Here is a 6,001-nt window from a genome sequence, read left to right as displayed (position 1 = left end):
TCAAGTGGTAGAGTGCTAGCCTTGAGCTGAGGGACAACGCTCAGGCCCAGAGTTCAGGCCCCATGACTGGACCCAAAAAAAAAAAAAAAAGAAACACAGGTCACATGGTTTCCCTTATTTGCAATAACTAGTATACATCTAGAATAATCTTACCAGACAAATAGAAAAGGTCAAAAGCCATGTACATATGACCATATAAGATGATGCTAAGTGAAATGAACCCCAAGATAGAGACACAAGAGGTTTTATCTTTGTTTTTAATGTACTATGTGGTTTTTTTGTTTTTTTTTTGTACTTTCTTCCTCCGTGGTATAACCCCTGTTGTCACTGTATTTGATTCTGGTGCCCTGCATCTTATATACACATTTTTCTAATTTGGGGAGGGGAGGGAAATAACAAAATGCTGAAACAAGGATACAGGTTGACCCACTGTAACAATGAGATGTACAAGACACTATGTTGAAAATGAACTTTACAGATTAGAGGGAGGGGGAGGGAGGATTGGGGAGGTAGGAAGGGAAGAGATGGCTGGGGAAAAACAAAGGAGGGGGTAACAATGCTCAAGAGGAAATGTACTGATTACCTTACTCATGTAACTAACCTCTCAGTACAGTATCTTTACAATAAAATAATAATAATAATAAGTTAACATTAGAAAGGTTCTGAGAGATGTTTCCTTTGTTTTAAAGGTGAATAAAATAAGGGCCAACATAACTAAGTGATTCACCTAGGATCAAAGTTCTGATTAATAATAGAGTTAGAGCCAGGCATCGTGGCTCACGCTTGTAATCCTAGCTACTCAAGAGGCTGAGATCTGAGGATCTCGGTGCAAAGCCAGCCTGGGCAGGAAAGTCCGTGAAACTCTTATCTCCAATAAACCACCAGAAAACCGGAATGGCACTGTAGCCTTGAGCTGAAGACCTGAGGGACAGCGCTCAGGCCCAGAGTTCAAGGCCCACGATCGACCAAAAAACATAATAATAGTAATAGTTAGAATCCTAGTATGTTGTATTGTCAAGATAATGGTAAGACTAAAATAAAAATAATCTCAGCAGGGTGCTGCTGGCTCACACCTGTAATCCTAGCTACTCAGGAGGCTGAGATCTGAGGACTGAAGTTCGAAGCCAGCCAGGGCAGAAAAGCCTGTGAGATTTTTATCTCCATTCAACCACTCAAAATCCGGAAGTAGAAATGGTGCTGTGGCTCAAAGTGGCAGAATATTAGCCTTGAGCAAAAGAGCTCAGGGACAGCAACAAGTCCCTGAATTCAAGCCCCATGACTGACAAAACAAAAACAAAAAACAAAAAACCCAACCACAAAAAAACACAACCAATCTTTCTTTCTCTTTTCCTATCCCCCTTTTCTTCCCTCCTTTCCCCCCTTCCCTTTTTTCCTATCCCCCCCTTCTCTTCCCTCTCTCACTCGTTTCCCTCCCTCTCCTTCTCATCCTAGAGCTTAAACTTAGGGCTGAGGCCTGTCCCTGAGCTTTTTTGCTCAAAGCTAATGCTCTACCACTTGAGTCACATCTCCACTTCCGTCTTTTTTGATAGTTAGAGATTAAGAGTCTCACACTTTCTTGAACCTTGAATATCAGATCTCAGCCTACTGATGAGCTAGGATTACAGGTGTGAGCCACTGGCATAAAGTAATTTCTGACTTCAACATTCTGTCTGGTATCATGAATATAACAGAAAGTTCATAAAATTTAGGTCACAAGTCAACAAATGAAGATTATTACATGCACATGGTATTTAATGAACAATTATGGCAAGTTAGAGTTGCTCACGTATAACTTTAAAAAGAAATTATATCAAGGCACCCTTCTTTGTAATTTTAAGTATTAGGCCATTATTAACAGTTCATTGCCTAAACTTCCTATTATCTCCCTCTATTTAATGATGGTTTGAGCATTTTGGAGTATTTGAATCATATTGTTCTATTACATACATCATGACACAAACAAAATTAGTTCCTTCCTTTAAAACAGAACAATTTTCTAGTTACTCAAGAGGCTGAGATGTGAAGATCCTGGTTTGAAACCAGCCTGCGCCAAAGTCAGAACTGGAGATATGGCTCAAGAGTTAGAATGAAAAGCTTGAGCTAAAAAGCCAAGTGAGAGCATGCCTCTGAGTTTCAGCCCTAGTATCAGCCCCCTAGTATCAGTATGTGTGTGTGTGTGTGTGTGTGTGTATATATATATATATAATTGTATATATATATATATATATATATATATATATATATATATATATATATAATTCACCTCCTAACTGAATCTCTAAATGCTCATTGTAAGTCTGATACACAAATGGTCAGAAAGGCATAACATGTGCTGAGGATCTGATATCAAACACTTTTCTTATATGGATAACTTTGGAAGAATAATACTGGGATTTGAAATCTGTACTTTGCTAGGTAGACATGCTACCACTGAACCATGCCTCCAGTCCCTTTTTGCACCTTGCTAATTGCCTGGATAAACACTTGGGACATATTTTGGCTTCCCCCTGAAACTAGGATGACAAATCCATGTACCATACACCCAGCTTCTTCCATTGAGATGGAGTCTTGCGAACTTTTCTGTCTGGGCTGGTCCAGAATTATGATCTCAGCCTCACAAGTAACTAGGATGACCAACATGAGCCACTGGTGCCCAGTTTAGATAGATAATCTTTGATAATGAGTCAATAGCTTGCATTAATTCAAGTTTTTAAGAAAACATGTAATCAGTTTAAGAAAATGGGAGGTTAGCTCTTGTTTACAATTTGCAATTTTGAATTTATAGAAAGCAAACTTCTATCATTTTAAAGCTCTTAGATTTTTAAGAGCCACAAGTAAAAACAATTCTACGACTACTTTTGACAACTGTTGGTTAAGGAGGGTTTCTTTGTTTTTGTTTGTTTTTTTGGTCTTGAGGCTTGAACTCTGGGCCTGGGTACTGTTCCTGAGCTCATCAACTCAGCTTTCAACTCAAGGCAAGCACTCTACATTTGAACCACAGTACCATTTCCAGTTTTCTGGTCGTTAATTGGAGACAAAAGTCTCACGAACTTTCCTGCCAGGGCTGGCTTTGAACCGAGATCCTAGTATGAAGCTCTGAGTTGAAACCCCACAGAGAGGGAGGTTAGAGGGAGATAGAGAGGGAGAGGGAGAGAGAGAAGGAGAGGGAGAGAGGGGGAGGGAATTTCTAAGTTACTCTGTTTGTGGGTAATAACACAACGTCATCGCATCATGGAAGTTTTAGACCTAAAATATATAAAGCATGGAATTTAATACAAGACTTTCAAAAGACATCATTTTTCTATGACTTGGCCTCAAAGCAGCTTAGTTTCAGATTGCGAGAATTAAGAATATTTTATTTTATTTTGAGTCCGGTCGTGGGGCTTGAACTTTGGGCCTGGGCTCTATCCCTCAGCTCTTCAGCTCAAGGCTAGCGCTCTACCACTAGAGCCACAGCGCCACTTCTGGTTTTTTGCTTTTTGCTTATGTGGTGCTGAGGAATCAAACCCAGGGCCTCATGCATGCAAGGCAAGCACTTTACCACTGAGCCACCTTCCCAGCCCAAGAATATTTTAGTTATAGTAAGTTTTAACTGCACACACTGAAACACCTGACAAAGAAAGGAAAAAATTACTAAAATAAGTTTAAAGTTTGGATAACTAAAACAAAATGCTTCTACCAAACATTTGCTGTATAAATAACTCATGAAAATGTATAAAGAAACCATTAAGACATTTATTTATATAAATGAACAAAGTTATGCAAATGAATCATACAAAAACTTTCTCTTTTACATTTACTAAATTAGTAACAACATACAAAACCCCTACACAAATAGTGACATTGTAAAATGCTACAAGTCTTTGGAAATACAAGAAGGCAAAGAAACCATAAAAATTTTCACATTATTTCATTTAAGACTGCCATTCTAAAAAGTTGCCTAATTAAACTGAAAACCATTTCAGTATTCAGTAACAGGAAAATGATTTAAATGAATTGTAAGTATAAAATACTATGGTTAAAATAACCATCAAAACTAAATACAGGCTGGACTCTAAGGCTCAGGCAGGTGAGATCTGAAATCCTCAGATCTCAGTCTCTTAGACTCCTATTTCTAATTAGCCACAAAAAGCCAGAAATGAAGGTGTGGCTCAAGTGATAAAACACCAGCCTTTGCTCAAAAAAGCCCAATACTGAGTTCAAGCCACAGTACCCATACCAAAAAACAACAAAAAACAGTATCAACTGAGTAACAGCCAGCAAGAAGTATAAATGCCATAAGGCTGTCATGTGAATTTTAAAAAGAAAAATAATATTAAAATTATAATTCCTAATGGTTATACATGAGAACTATGAATAATTTTTCCATGTGGCAATTTTTCCCAATGTTTTAAATATAAAACGTTGGCTATCTTGATTTTGAGTGTGTGATACTAGGGTTTGAACTCAGACCATGCTCTCAGTCGATTTGCTTGTTTAGCTTGAGCTCTACTACTTGAGTCACACCTTTAGGCCGGCTCTTTTTTGGAGATAGGTCCCAAAGACTTCCCTGCCTGGGCTGGCTTCAAACCTTGATCTTCTGGATCTCAGTCTCTTGAGTAATAACCAGGATATAGGTGCTGGCTGCCTATATCCTTTTTAAAAGTTATTCATCTTTTCAAATAATCACTATTCTTTCCTATTTGCAAACTATGAATCAATATTTCAACTGAAAAGGAAAAAAAGAGAAGAAAATCTCATTATGCTCCAAAATCTAAATACTCCTCTATTTGGATGATCTGGCAATGAATGAATTCATACTGCACACTGTCCCATTCCAACAGGCAGAGATAGCCACACTACTCTGGCCAACACAAACCACAAGTCACTGGATAAGAATAAATAAAATTACACTTTCATTTTATAAATTTATTGTTTGGTATGTAGGTTAATGCATCACATTAATATTCCTTATTTTCTTTCTCATACTAAGAGAAAGTTTAATTTTCATTTAAAATAAGTTGCCAATATGGTGAGAACATGTTTCTGAAACCTCTAGCTTGTTATATTATTTACTAGATTAGCCCCAGTAAAACCATTTTAGTTTGTAAATTTAAAACTTTTGAATTAGAGGTTGAACACAGCAACTACCTAAAGAAAGGCAATGGAGCCAGGCACCGTGGCTCACGCCTATAATCTGAGCTACTCAGGAGGCTGGGATCTGAAGATTATGGTTCAAAGCCAGCTTAGAGAATCTTATCTTCAATTAAACACCAAAAGGCTAGAAGTGGAGCTATAGCTCATGCTATACAGTATTAGTCTTGATCTTAAAAGCTAATGGGATAGTAGTTCCCAGTTCCTGAGACCTGGGACACACACACACACACGCACGCACGCACACGCACGCACGCACATGCACACGCACACGCATGCGTGCGCACGAGAAAAGGCAACTGAAAAAAATCAAGAAACTCCTACTTTGTGAATTTTTAGTAAGTGTTCCTTTTGAAACTGTGTTTCAGTAAATGAATAGGGATTTGAATGCCTTTATGACTAGCTGCACAATTTATCACTTTTCTAGAACAAAAATATGAAACCCTCACATGAAATACTATTTTGCAACATGACAACATTTTCAAAATTATGGTAAAAAGGGATTCAGAACTTTCCCAACGCTCTTTGAATGGAAACATTTGAAAATCACTGTTTTAAAATATTTTGAGCAGAAGAGATTAGCTAGAAATGCAGGGCAGCTCTCTCCCCATGTCTATAAATATCACTTGAACGAACAAACCACCAAAGAAACCATGTCATGGGGATTCATGCCTTATAAAGAAATACAAATAAATGCTAAAGAAGGACAAAGGAAAATTTTAATTCAGGGTCTAGTCTTTAGTTAAAATTTTAAAAATATGTGGGGCAATGGTGGCTCACGCCTGTCATCCTAGCTACTTAGGAGGCTGAGATCTGGGAATTGCGGTTCAAAGCCAGCCTGGGCAGGAAAGTCCATGAGACTCTTATC

Source organism: Dipodomys ordii, unplaced genomic scaffold, assembly GCF_000151885.1.
Source record: "Dipodomys ordii isolate 6190 unplaced genomic scaffold, Dord_2.0 Scaffold36, whole genome shotgun sequence".
Lineage (NCBI taxonomy): Eukaryota > Metazoa > Chordata > Mammalia > Rodentia > Heteromyidae > Dipodomys > Dipodomys ordii.
The sequence above is the reverse complement of the archived record's forward strand: the minus strand, read 5'-3'. Positions refer to the sequence as shown.